We start from the raw sequence: 14,408 nt of genomic DNA, 5'->3' as shown, positions 1-14,408 counted from the left end.
ATAACTCATAACCATAACCCTAACCCCAACCCTAACCCTAAAACCCTAACCCTAAAACCCTAACCCTAAAACCCTAAACCCTTACTAGGGAATAATGATATAATTAAACAGGGAATAACACACTTGACACCGAACAGCACTAACTGTATTCAGCTGAATAGACGTCAGTGATTGGTTGAAATTACAGAAATACGACAACTTTAACATGAAATAACTTGCGATGTACAATTTTTTGTTAAGGTTAAGAGAAGTTGTTTTATATGACACATTCTACCAGTGTCCCAAGTTTGAAAGTGTTTCGTTAAGAATACAAGTGTTGCCCGTCAAATCATAAAGATCCCAAACAGGACAGTGAAAAAAAACAAGAGGGGCTGCTAAGCCTAAACGAGGTTGTGGTAGCAAATGCTTAAATCAAGCTAGGACAGGAGACAACCAAGAACACGTATATATGAATATGTGTGTGTATATATTTGTATGTGTGTGTGTGTGTGTGTATATATATTTGTAAGTGTGTGTGTGTGTATATATTTGTGTTTGTGTGTATATATATGTATATGTGTGTATATGTATATGAAGTAGTTGATAGCTTCCATTATCTAGGTGACCAAGTTAGTAACGGGGGAGGGTGTGCTGAAAGTGTAGCTGCTAGAATAAGAATAGCATGGTCAAAGTTCAGAGAGCTCTTACCTCTGCTGGTGACAAAAGCCCTCTCGCTCAGAGTAAAAGGCAGACTATATGACGCATGTGTACGAACAGCCATGCTACATTTCAGTGAAACATGGGCCATGACTGCTGAGAACATGTGTAAGCTAGCAAAGAATGAAGCCAGTGTGCTCCGATGGATGTGTAATGTCAGTGTGCATACTCGACAGACTGTAAGTATCTTGAGAGAAAAGTTGGGCCTAAGAAGCATCACTTGTGGTGTGCAAGAGAGACGATTGCGCTGGTATGGTCATGTGGCAAGAATGGATGAGGATAGCTGTGTGAAAAAGTGTCACACCCTAGTGGTTGAGGGAACCTGTGGAAGAGGTAGACACAGGAAGACCTGGGATGAGGTGGTGAAGCATGACCTTCAAACATTAGACCTCACCAAGGCAATGACTAGTGACCGAGACCTTTGGAAATATGCAGTGCATGAGAAGACCCAGCAAGCCAAGTGAGACCATAATCCGTGGCCTCTGCCAGGGGTGTAGCCAGCCCACTTATACCTTTCCTTCATTGAACCCTAAACTCTGCTTGCAAAGACCTGTTGAGGCAAGTGAAATAGAAATCGAACCAAATTCGACGACTGGCACCCATGCCAACCTCTCCTTCGTTGGACACTAAACTCTGCTTGCAAAGACCTGTTGGGGCAAGTGAAATCGAAATCATAATTGAACCAAATTCAATGACTGGCACCTGTGCCAGTGGAGCGCTAACAGCACCATCTGAGCGTGATCATTGCCAGAGCAGCTGTCTGGCTTCCGTGCCAGTGGCATGGAAATAGCATCATTTGAGTGTGATCATTACCATCACCACCTTACTAGCACTTGTGCTGGTAGCATGTGAAAAAACATTCGAGCGCGGTCGCTGCCAGTGCCGCTGGACTGGCTCCTGTGCAGGTGACATGTAAAAAGCACCTTTTTGAGCATGGCCATTGCCAGTTCTGCCTGACCGGCCCTCGTGCCGGTGGCATGTAAAAGCACCCACTACACTCTCGGAGTGGTTAGCGTTAGGAAGGTAAGTTGTTCACATCGACCCCAGTGCTCAACTGGTACTTATTTCATTAACCCTAAAAGGATGAAGGGCAAAGTCGACCTCAGTGGAATTTGAACTCAGAATGTAAAGACAGATGAAGTACCACTAAGCATTTTGCCCTGCATGCTGATGATTCTGCTAGCTTGTCCCCTTATGAGTACAAGAAATATTAAAAGCAGAAATTTTAACCTGCCATATGTCAGACTGTATGGTGTTTTTCCAATGTAGCTATTTTCTCAGAAATATTCTCAGGTTAATAAATCTTTCAACTACATTTTATTTCAGTAGTTTTATAGCTTGTACTTAATGTAGAATGACAATAGTTTTTTAGGTCAGCACCAAGTATGATTAGCTATTAATTTACAATAGTAACCTTTACTGCCCCATTTAATTTTATTCCATATGGATCAATATTTATAATAGATGTGCCAGCTGACTGATTTATTAATTTTAAAGTCTACATTTTAAAATGAAATATTTTTGTGTAATTATTTTAGCTTTTATTTCTCTTTGTTTATTTTCCTAATAATCTTATGTGCAAATACTTTTATGAATATCCTTTCAATCTAAGAATAAAGTCTTTTGAATCAGTTGGCACTTATTACATGCAGTGTGTTCTTCATATTTTAGCATTGATAAAAAAAAACAAAATAAAAAAATCTAAAAACTCACCAAGGCACAGGAGTGGCTGTGTGGTAAGTAGCTTGCCTACCAACCACATGGTTCTGGGTTCAGTCCCACTGCGTGGCACCTTGGGCAAGCGTATTCTACTATAGCCTCGGGCCGACCAAAGCCTTGTGAGTGGATTTAGTAGATGGAAACTGAAAGAAGCCCATCATATATATATGTTTATATATATATATATATGTGTGTGTGTGTTTGTATGTCTGTGTTTGTCCCCCCAACATCGCTTGACAACCGATGCTGGTGTGTTTACATCCCCATAACTTAGCAGTTCGACAAATGAGACCGATAGAAAAAATACTAGGCTTACAAAGAATAAGTCCTGGGGTTGATTTGCTCGACTAAAGGTGGTGCTCCAGCATGGCCACAGTCAAATGACTGAAACAAGTAAAAGAGAAAGAGTAAAGAGTTACTACAGTTGCTTGGGGACTAATCAATATTTCCTAGTGCTAGAAATGTGTCATAAGGGAATCTAAAGATATTTTATCTAGCGCTTTACTGACTCTCTCTCTCTCTCTCTCTCTCTCTATATATATATATATATATATATATATATATATATAGAGAGAGAGAGAGAGAGAGAGAGAGAGAGAGAGAGAGAAAGCAAGAGAATGATTCTATACATATGTATATATACATGCATGTTGTGTGTGCATGTGTATGTGTGTGAAGAATCTCATTAAGGAGATGACAAGGGACTGTGGCAAATTGGTAGTGTTGAAGAAAACTTCCACTCTAGAACAAACATGGCAAAAAGAACAGTAAAACACACTGATGTGAATTTACAAATACTTTTACAAAGAATATTTATATAACAAAGAAATAACAAATTATAACTGAATGTTCAGTAATATCATTATCATCATCATCACCATTTGACTTCTTCCCAAGCTGGCATGGTATGATGTGGGTTGTTAAATTTTGAATCAGTTCTTTTCTTACCTGGAGTTACTTACCTTCCTAGATTGGTATAAGACCACATCTCACTTGCATGCTCCATTTTTATATGCTTTTAATGGTTGAATGTATTCCTAACACCAACCGCATTATTTAGTATACTGAGAACATATTATCATGATACTGGTTCTAAAGAGGTTGACATGTCTTTGACAAGATTAAAGGTTCACTGTACCCTATACTGTCACCTCTTCTTACACGAAAGCATACTGGATGCATTTTATTGTGGTCCAATACTAGAGAAGGTGTCTGGTCTTCTGCAAGATTTAAGAATTTTATGCACTCTATGTTATCTGTATGCAAGAGGCAATGTGATTGAATGGCTGAATAGAAGAGAGATTATAATGGGAGAAGCTGAGTGACAGGGGTAAGAGGACAGTTTGTTCTTGCCTTTAACCCTCCAACGCGGAGTATAGGCCACTTATAATTGAATTCCATGTCACATTATTTTTCGCTTCTGTACTTATACTCTGCCATGAATGTCCCCCCTTTCTCTAGTTCCTTTTGTGTTGATCTACGCCACAAGTTCTTAGGCCTACTTCTCTTTCTATATCCATCCAGATTCCACTGTAAAGCACTTTTCGCTGCATTTGGTGTGTCCTTTCTAATTATACTATCAATCCACTTCCACTTTTTCTTAAACATTTGCTCTCTAATCAAAGCTTGATTCATTCTTTGCCATAGCTCCATATTGCTTATGTGTTCGGGCCATCTGGTTTTAAGTATATACTGTTAGATGTTAGGGTAAAAAAGAGGGGCTGACATAGCCTCCAACCACCATCTACTATTTGGCAAACTACAACTGAAGCTAAGGGCTTTAAAAGAGGAATGTAGGGTTCAACGAAAATACAATGTTGATTTACTAAAACACAAAGACACCCAAGTAAAATACAGAAAAGCATTATCATGCAAATCAATGCAAGTAAAAAGGATGCAAGGCAATACAATAGAACTTATTTGGTAAGAGGACATATTAATGAAGAAGTGAGAGAAAGTTATAGGCAGCTACATGCCAATTGTTGTGAAGGAGATTGAATAGGAAAACCATGAGTAACACTATGAACAAGAAAGAGTGGTGAGAGAGAGGTAAAGTGATTGAAGAGGGAATAGTGGAAGTGAGATGTACTGATGGTACAGAGAGATAGAAAAAAGAAAGAGAGAGAGTGAATGATGTATGTCAACGATGAGAGATAGAAGAGGGAATAATGAAAGAGAAAGAAAGAGAGAGAGAAGAAAAGAAAGAAAAAATGATGACAGTGAGGAAGTGATATATGTCAATAATGAGTACCAAAAGTAAGAGTGATGACACCTATCAGCAAAGTTCTCAGATACATGCAATTTTAAACATTGCATCTGATTTTAGCCATGTATTTCAGATTAAAATTCAAATCACACAAATTTTCTGGGAACAAATGGTCTACAAATAAATTATCCTTCTGATAACTATAATTTAGTCTCATGAATTATATTTAATTATTACATTTCCAAAGCAGAGAGAAAGATCTATAAATTAGAATCACAATATAAACTGCAGTATTATTGCAGGTGCATTTCAATCAAAACAGCTAGAATTTTCTTGAGAACTGTCTTCCTTGTTTAACCCTTTGGCATTCAAATTACTCTGTCAGATGTAATGCTTTTCATTCACACTGTTTGGAATTAATCAGGCATTATTTTGTAGCTTTGAAAGGCGGCGAGCTTGCAGAAATGTTAGCACGCCAGGTGAAATGCTTAGCTGTATTTCGTCTGTCTTTATGTCCAAGACGTCGTCATCATCATCATTCAACGTCAGCTTTCCATGCTGGTATGGGTTGGACAGTTTGATTGAGGAATGGCAAGCCAGTAGGCTGCACCAAGCTATAATCTGATCCAACAAGGTTTCTACAGTTGGATGCCCTTCCTAACGCCAACCACTCTGAGGGTGTAGTGGGTGCTTTTTACATGCCACTGGCATGGGAGCCAGTCAGGGGGCACTGGCTTTGACTATATCCAGATAGTGCTTTTTACATGCCACTGGCATGGGAGCCAGTCAGGGAGGCACTAGTTTCAACCACATTCAGATGGAGCTTTTTACATGCCACTGGTATCGGAGCCTGTCGGGTGGCTCTGGCATTGACCCACACTCGAATGGTGCTTCTTACGTGCCACCAGCACAGGTTCTAGTCAGGCAGCACTGACCACAACTACGATTTCACTTGACTCAACAGGTCTTCTCAAGCACATCACATCACTCGACACTTCAAGGATACTTTTAAGTGGGCCAGTTATGCAACACTGGCATCGGCCATGGCTGCGATCTCACATTACTTGCTGGGTCTTCACCATCATAACATATCTCCAAAGGTCTCGGCTGCTACAAAAATCATTTGCACATAATCAAAAAATGTTTTAGTTAGGATATTGATTGAGGTTTTTCTCTCATTTTTGTTTTTGTTTTAAAGCATCATCATCATCATTTAACATCTGTTGTCTGTGATGGCATGGGTTGAATGGTTTGACTGGACTGGCATGCTGGAAGGCTATGCCAGGCTCCAGTCTGATTTGGCATGGTTTTCTACGGCTGGACACCCTTCCCAATACCAACCACTCTGAGAGTGTAATGGTTGTTTTTACGTGCCACTGGCATGGGTGCTATTTTTGTGACACCAGTATCTGCCATGACTGATTTTGCTTGGCTTGATGGGTCTTCTTCTCAAGCACAACGTAATACCAAAAGTCTTGGTCATTGCCTCCGTAAAGCCCAACACTAAAAGGAACTTGGCCACTTTGCCTCCATGAGGCTCAACACTCAAAGGAAATCAGCCACCTTGCCTCTATGAGATCCAACGCTTGAAAGGAACTCAGCCACTTGCCTCCATGACGCCCAATGCTCAAAAGGAACTTAGCTACCCATGAGGCCCAAAGTTCAAGGTTGATTTTCTTATGTGCCACCAGCACAGGTGCACTTGGCTTGAGTCCTCTTAAACAGAGCACATCGCCAAAGGTCTTGGTTACTAGTCATTGCCTCTGTGAGGTTCAAGGTTCGAAGATCATGCTTCACTTCATCTCATGTCTTCCTAGGTCTACCTCTACCACAGGTTCCCTCCACAGTTAAAGATCGGCACTTCTTTACACAGCTGTCCTTGCCTATATGCGTTACATGACCATATCAACACAGTCACCTCTCTTGCACACTACATCTGGTTCCTCTTGTGCCTAACTTTTCTCTCAAGATGCTTACACTCTGCTGAGCATACACAATGACATTGCACATCCAGCGAAGTATACTGGCTTCATTTCTTTCAAGCCTATGCATGTCCTCAGCTGTGATAGCCCATGTATCACTGCCATGCAGCAGTGCTGTTCACACACAGGCATCAAACAATCTGCCTTTCACTCTGAGAGAGAGGCCCTTTGTTGCCAGCAGGAGTAGGAGCTCTCTGAACTTGGCCCAAGCTAATCTTATTCTCACAGCTACGTTCTTGGGATATCCACCTCCACTACTAACCTAGGTGCCTAGATACCGGAAGCTATCTCTTACCTGTGGCTTGCCCCCCCCCCTGGCAATGGAGTCTATTTTCCACACATGTTCAGCATCTATTATGCCTGTGCAAGTTTTAAAAATTGTAATTATAAGGGTGCCAAACTTCATCTTATCCGGGACAGCTGCAACCCTAGAGTCAGCCCTGTACATGCATGCATGCACATACACACGCACACACACACATACACTCACATACACACACAGTTTTTGCAAACTATAGAGAATGCTTGTTGAGGAGGATGAAAAGAAATTTCTAAAATGTCTATAAATTCCAATCATCAACCTATAGCTTCAGCTGTATATGTGTGTTGGTAACAGACCCTCTCTCTTAGAATCAAGCCTATAATATCCCTTTGTAAAAAGGATAACATTTAGTCAATAATACCATATCTCTATATATTTTAGTAATAAAATAATTGCAAGAGCTAACTGTTTACACAGACAAGTAGACACATCTTTCAATATTTATTCCAGCCAGGACAGCAAGCTGGTAGAATCATGCTGGCAAAATGCTTAGTGGCATTTTGTCCATCTTTAAAATCTGAGTTCAAATTCTGCTGAGGTTAACTTTGCCTTTCATCCTCTTGGGCTCGATGAAATAATTACCAGTTAAGCACTGAGGCTGATACAGTCAACTTCTCCCTTCCCCGATATTACTGGCCTTGTGCCAAAATTTGAAAATACTATTTATTCCAACCAATAATATTTTGTGGTATCTGTGATAGATCATCAGCAAACATCAAAGATCTGCTGCTGTCTGTTGTATTTAAGTACCAAACTGCTGATAGAATGTTCTAGTTCTAGTTCTAGTTCTTCGGAATTTGTTTTCTTTTGATTCTAACCTTTGTTTAGAGGTTGTCTTGGAATATAGCCAGATACTATGTTCCATCTGCTCCACACATAAAGACAACTTTCTCACAGTTCACATTAATACTCACATTTCTCTCTCAACTTGCTTACATGTACATTTACAATCATTCTATTTCTCTCTCGCACATTCATACAATGGGTATAACTGGAATAACACCAGTACACACATCTAATGTGTGTGTGTGTATGAGAGAGAGAGAGAGAGAGCCCTTAACTCATCCAGGTTGGACTTTTTTTCTGTCTGAATTTTACATTTCTTTTGCTGAATTTAAAGTAGCAAAAACAATCACCTGAAAGGCAGTGTTTCTACTAGCATCTACAATAACATTACACATATATGAGAGGAAAAAAAAAACAAAGGTTTTATTCAATATCTTAAACAAAACAATGAAACAGAAAAAGAATGTTAAATCAGTCTTAAGTCTGTCATTATTTATTCAGTGACTTTTTTCCAGGATTCGTAAAAGTCATGTTAAATGTCTCTTTGAAAAATCTCTTCAAGAAACATGATAGGGGTACAGATTAGAATGCGTCAAAGTCATTATATATGAAATTTAAGAAATTTGAGAAGCTCCTTATAACGTTTCAAATATGTCTGCTTCTGGTCCTGTTATGCAACATGAAGCTTAAACTTCTGAATCTCAAATAGGAGATTTCAGTCCTCTAGTAATAATGACTCTGTCTAAGGCAACATAAATGTCAGCAAAATTGGGCAGAACATCATTTTGGAACTGTCTACCATTGTTTTGTTAATTATTGTCAGTAATTACTTAACTGATTATTATGCCAATGCATATGTAAGTGCACTAGCATCAGCAAAAGAATTAGCTACAGAATTAGATGTACAGCCCATTTTTAAAAGAAAAAGATATTGCCAAAATAAGTAGTTTGAAAAAGTGCCTTGATCATTGATGAGGTTTGACATACAGATAACCCAGAAATAAGTTTTATAAAATTATGCATAGTACTTGACACAGTTCTAATTCTTTATCAGAGAAATATGAACAAAGTTTCTATTTTAAAAATGGGTATTTTTAAATAACAAATGATTTACTAGATGAAAATAAATTGAGATTATCATGTCTTATTTTGAAAGCTAGGTTCCAAAAAGTAAAAAATTAAATTGTGATACTAATGGATATGATCTCTTGTCTGAACTAGATATTGGGAAATGTATTTATTCCTAGGAATGTAAAACTTCCAGCAGAAACCATTAGATTCATCAACAACAATAAGTTAAGGAATGCCATGCAAAATCAGTGGATTATGTTAAGATTGATTCATACAATATCTATAGCTATGGCCATAGGAAAGAGAAGCCTTAAAAAACTAAAATTTATGAGGACATTTACGCTGCCCTTGACAAATTCATATTTTTTTAACATTTTCATTAAGGTAGATTTTCTATGACAGGATGCCTTATTAGATGAGTAGTCATGAAGGTATATTTGGTTTTGTATATTTGTACCTCAGTGTCACTTTGATGGCATGTGCTACTCTCTCACTCAGTAATAATAAAAATAATAAATAAAAGAAGGAAAGAAAAGAAGATGCCTAAAGTTTTTACGTTCACTCATTGATAATCAATGAAGATGATGGCTTCATCTATGTGGTGCCTTAACAGGGAATGCATCCATGTAAGGGACTAGAGAATCACAATTACTCCCACCTATACTACACCATCCATGTGCCTGACACTACAGAAGTGGTGGAATTTCATTGTTGCAGAAGTATGGAATACCCCAGCCACGCCAACAAAACTTTTTGATACATATTTAGGCTAATTAAATGCCACATAGTCTTACTCACTAGACATAGATGCTAGAGTAGAACAAGAGTTTCGTTCAAGTGAAGAATAGCTGTGTACACATCATACTCACTATCATTTTCACATAATATGCCCAGTAACTTATTGTGTGGCAGCAGTATGTATATATGCACATTGAATATGTATGCTTTGTGGCACATTTTTGTTTTATTCAAATGAAGCAAAAACAAAATAACTGATCTTCATCTCCGTGATGGTAACAGCAGATGAATAGGGATACCTGGTGCAAGTAGCAACACACCATCATGCTGGGTTCTAAACCATGATGCAGAGCAAACATTTGGATTTGACTGAATTGGATTGCCTATTTTCAATCCACTGCAGGATGAAGGCCTCAGCATGCCCTCTCCAAAAACCATGGTCTGATATGGAAGCCATGAATTTGAGCTTGAGATCACACTGATTTGATGAGCCTATTCTTTCACATTGGCTTGACAGCAGATGATAGTTGTATACAAATAAAAGTGGAGGGGAAGAGAAGACACACATATATGCACACACAAAGTAATGATGATGATGATCATGATGCACACACAACTGAGTGCAATATATATGAATGCATATATATTATACACACACACATTACACTCATATATACATATACATATCATCATCATCATCATTATTTCTATGCTCTCATGAGTTGAACATTTTGACAGGAGTTGGCTAGGCAAAAGACTGCACCAGGCTTCAGAGTCTGATTTGGTATGATTTTTTATGGCTTGATGCCTTTCCTAGCACTAATCACCCTACATAGTGGGCTGAGTGCTTTTTACATGGCACCAGCACTGGCAGGGTTACTAAGTAACTTGCAAGACAAAGATCCTGAATACAGAAGACATACATAGACTAGAGAGGAACGAAGGTAGTATGCACCATTGGATATGCAGCATTAGTGTACATGTACAACAAAATTCAAATGCATCGGAATGTAGTTTAAATAATTTAATTGATCGGCACTTGCATTTACATGTTGGATACACAAAGCTTGATTCACAAAATCAATGAAGGCCACTACATGAAGTTACCAACTGCTTCGAGTTGGCAATGTAAAAAGAAACAACAGGAGAAATAGTGTGCCGATGTGATGAGGTAGTACAAGGCATGTTTTGCGTCTGTGTGTGCATTGGTCACTGGGTCGGGTCATGTTGTCTTTCCGTCCTGTCTGTTTGTGTCCTGCTACTGTGTAGTGTCGTTGGCTATTAACGTTTGCTCATGGCCTGCCATCATTTGACGGCTTGCCTGTTGTTAGCTGTCTGTCCATCTGCCATGTGTCTGACTGTATTTATAATGGTCATCCTAGCTAGAAGAACAGATATACCATTGGAGTAATTTCTACCTATCTAGGTCACCTGCTGGCCAGTTGAACCTTTCAGTGACACAGCTCAGGACGGAGGTCGAGTGGAAATCCATCCATCACTTTTTGACAGAACAAAGAAATTTCTTTCGCACCTGTTCAGCCAGTGGTGGATCAGGCGAGTGAGAATCTTTAGATTCAGTTTCAAATCTCAGCTCAGAAAATGAAATGTTAGTTTTTACACTAACCGAATCTAAGGATTCTCACTCACCTGATCCACCACTGGCTGAACAGGTGCAAAAGAAATTTCTTTCATGCCTGTTTTGCCAGCGGTGGATCAGGCAAGCAAGAATCCTTAGATTCGGTTTAGGATCTCAACTTGGAAAATGAAATGATAGTTTTTACATATCCATCCTAGGCACATATTACATCTCTTAATTCTGTGTTACCAGTTACAGCCACCCCTCTCCTATTTCCCTCTCTCATTCTCATTATCATTCTTCCAGTTATTTCCAACCCTACCTCTGCCATACTTCATCATAACACCTCACATATCTGCTATCATTCCCAGGCCCCTCTTATGTCTGCCACCATGCCCACACATTATAGTCCCCAATATTGATATTTCCAATCATGCAGCACCTCCACTCCTGTTCATCACTCCCTACATTCAATCTCTAACTATCTGTCACTCCCACCTCACACTCTTATAACTGCTTTATTTCCTTCCCGATCCACTGCCCATACCATTTCTTATTCCTTGAGGGTTTTGCTCTGGTATCCCATCACTATCATCTTATCTTTATTCTCAGATACTCCCATCCAACATTGTATAATGCAGAGTAGTCATGTGTCTTCTCTATAGCGAGACACATATTCTTGTCCCTGGCATAAAACCACCTCCCCGCTCTCTCAAATATTCCTACACATACACACACTTATTCAAGAGGAATTTTTTCTTTTATCCATTGTTTTTTCCTGTCCAGCAAGTTACTTGGCAACCTCACTAGTGCCTGTGACATGAGAAAAAACATCCAGTACACACTGTAAAATGTTTAGTGTTAAGAGGGGCATATAGCCATTGAAATCATGCTGAAGATGACATTGGAACTCAATGCAGCACTACAGTTTTCTGGTTCCTTGTCAAATATGCTATTCATGCTGGCATGAATAGCATATTCATGCCAGAATGGAAAATGAATGTTAAATGACAATGATGATGCTTTAAACAGAAATACTTACAGTAGTATCAAACTGCTGGACCAGGTGATGAAAGTTAGTGAAAGAATCATAGCTCAATTAGTTAGGAAGAGAGTTAGCCTACATGAGATGCAGTTTGGTTTTGTACCAGGAAGAAGCACAACTGATATTATCTTCCTGGTGAGACAACTGCAGAAGTATTTAGCCAAAAATAAACCTCTGTATTAGGCATTTGTTGACATGGAGAAAGCTTTTGACAGGGTCCCCTACTCCCTTATCTGGTGGGCAATGCAGAAGTTGGGGATAGATGAGTGGTTGGTGAGAGCTGTACAAACCATGTACAAGAATGTTGTCAGCTATGAGTATAGCAAGGAATCTAGTGTATAGGTACGACTTCACCATGGATTGGTTCTCAGTCTCTTCTTATCATAGTCCTCCAAGCCATAATAGAAGAGTTTAAGGCTGACAACCTTGTTCTTATTACAGAATCACTACCAGAACTAGGGAAGAAATTTCAAGTGTGGAAGCAAAGGGCCTTAGAGTTAATTTAGCAAAGACCAAAGTCCTAGTAAGTAGGAAAACAGACAAATTACTGATCCCTTCATGAACATAGCCCTGCTCAGTGTGTAGAAAAGATGTTAGAAACTCCATACAGTGATGCAGTGTACTCAGTGTAAGCTATGGACACATAAGGGGTGCAGTTGTATCACAGGAAGGTTAAGAGAGAATATAGTCTTTGTGTGTGGCATATATGCAGGTACATTAAACACTCGGAATGTATAGGAAATAAGACAACCTCAAATGTCCCAGGGGATGCTTAGAAGGAGTAGATAGTTTCCATTACTTAGGTGACCAAGTTAGTGGTGGAGAGAGTAGTTTTGAAAATGTGGTAGCTAGAATAAGAACAGGTTGGACAAAGTTCAGAGAGATACTACTTTTGTTGGTAACAAAGGGCCTCTTCCTCAGAGTGGAAGGTAGATTGTATGATGCCTGTGTATGAACAGCCATGCTACATGGCAGTGAGACCTGGGCTGTGACCACTGAGGACAATCAAAGGCTTGAAAGAAATGAAACCAGCTTGCGCTGCTGAATGGATAATGTCTCTGTGCATGCACAACAGAGTGGAAATGATTTGAGAGAAAAATTGATACAAGGTATCAGATGTAGTGTACTGGTATGGTCATGTGATGTGTATAGGATGGAGACAGCTGCATAAAGAAGTGCCAGTCTCTAATTAAGGAGGAAACCTGTGGAAGGGGTAGATCTAGGAAGAAAAAGTGATGAGAAAGGACCTTCAGACGGGCCTCACAGAAGAGATGACAAAGGACTGAAACTTCTAGCAGTTTGCTATGCTTAAGACACATCAAACCAAATAAAACAGGCATGTCCTCTACGTTCCTCTCTCAGCTGAGAGATGCTACTCTTGCGAGATCGCAGGTGCTGGGGTCATAAAAAAACACCCATGTTGTTGGCACTCCGTCGCTTACGACGTCGAGGGTTCCAGTTGGTCCAATCAACGGAATAGCCTGCTCGTGAAATTAACGTGCAAGTGGCCGAGCACTCCACAGACACGTGTACCCTTAACATAGTTCTCAGGGATATTCAGCGTGACACAGTGTGACAAGGCTGACCCTTTGAATTACAGGCACACCAGAAACAGGAAGTAAGAGTGAGAGAAAGTTTGGTGAAAGAGTACAGTAGGGTTCGCCACCATCCCCTGCCAGAGCCTCGTGGAGCTTTTAGGTGTTTTCGCTCAATAAACACTCACAACGCCCGGTCTGGGAATCGAAACCACGATCTTATGACCGCGAGTCCGCTACCCTAACCACTGGGCCATTACGCTTCCACTAAAAGCACCTGTACTGTAAAGTTGCCTGTGCAGTGTCACATGTGCCTGAGCCAGTGCCACATTACTACCTGGTACATTCTGTAAAGTGGTTGACGTTAGGAAGGGTATCCAGCTGCAGAAACTATGCCAAAATAGACAAATGATGCCAGAGCAGCTCTCCAACTGCCTAGCTCCTGTCAGCATGTAGAATGGATGTTAGATGATGATGATGACGACGTACAAAAAATGCATACATACATCCACATATACATATATGTCTGTATATATGAATGCTCATACATATATGTACATTCATAGCACCCATTATACTCTCGGAGTGGTTTGCGTTAGGAAGGGTGTCCAGCCATAGAAAACCATGCCAAATCGGACTGGAGTCTGGTGCAGCCTTCAAGCGTGCCAGCCCAGTCAAACCGTCCAACCCATGCCAGCTTGGACAATGGACGTTAAATGATGATGATTATAT

The 14,408-nt window shown here is 39.8% G+C and overlaps 1 protein-coding gene across 4 annotated transcripts in view; it reads left to right on the top strand.

Annotated features, from left to right (window-relative positions):
* Positions 1 to 14,408, top strand: part of LOC106876231 (pyridoxal 5'-phosphate synthase subunit SNZERR) — a 50,723-nt gene that overhangs the window by 5,940 nt on the left and 30,375 nt on the right. The window lies entirely within an intron of this gene.

This window comes from Octopus bimaculoides, chromosome 5 (genome assembly GCF_001194135.2).
Source record: "Octopus bimaculoides isolate UCB-OBI-ISO-001 chromosome 5, ASM119413v2, whole genome shotgun sequence".
In the NCBI taxonomy this organism is placed as follows: domain Eukaryota; kingdom Metazoa; phylum Mollusca; class Cephalopoda; order Octopoda; family Octopodidae; genus Octopus; species Octopus bimaculoides.
Note: the sequence above shows the minus strand (reverse complement) of the source record. Positions and strands in the feature narration are given on the sequence as shown.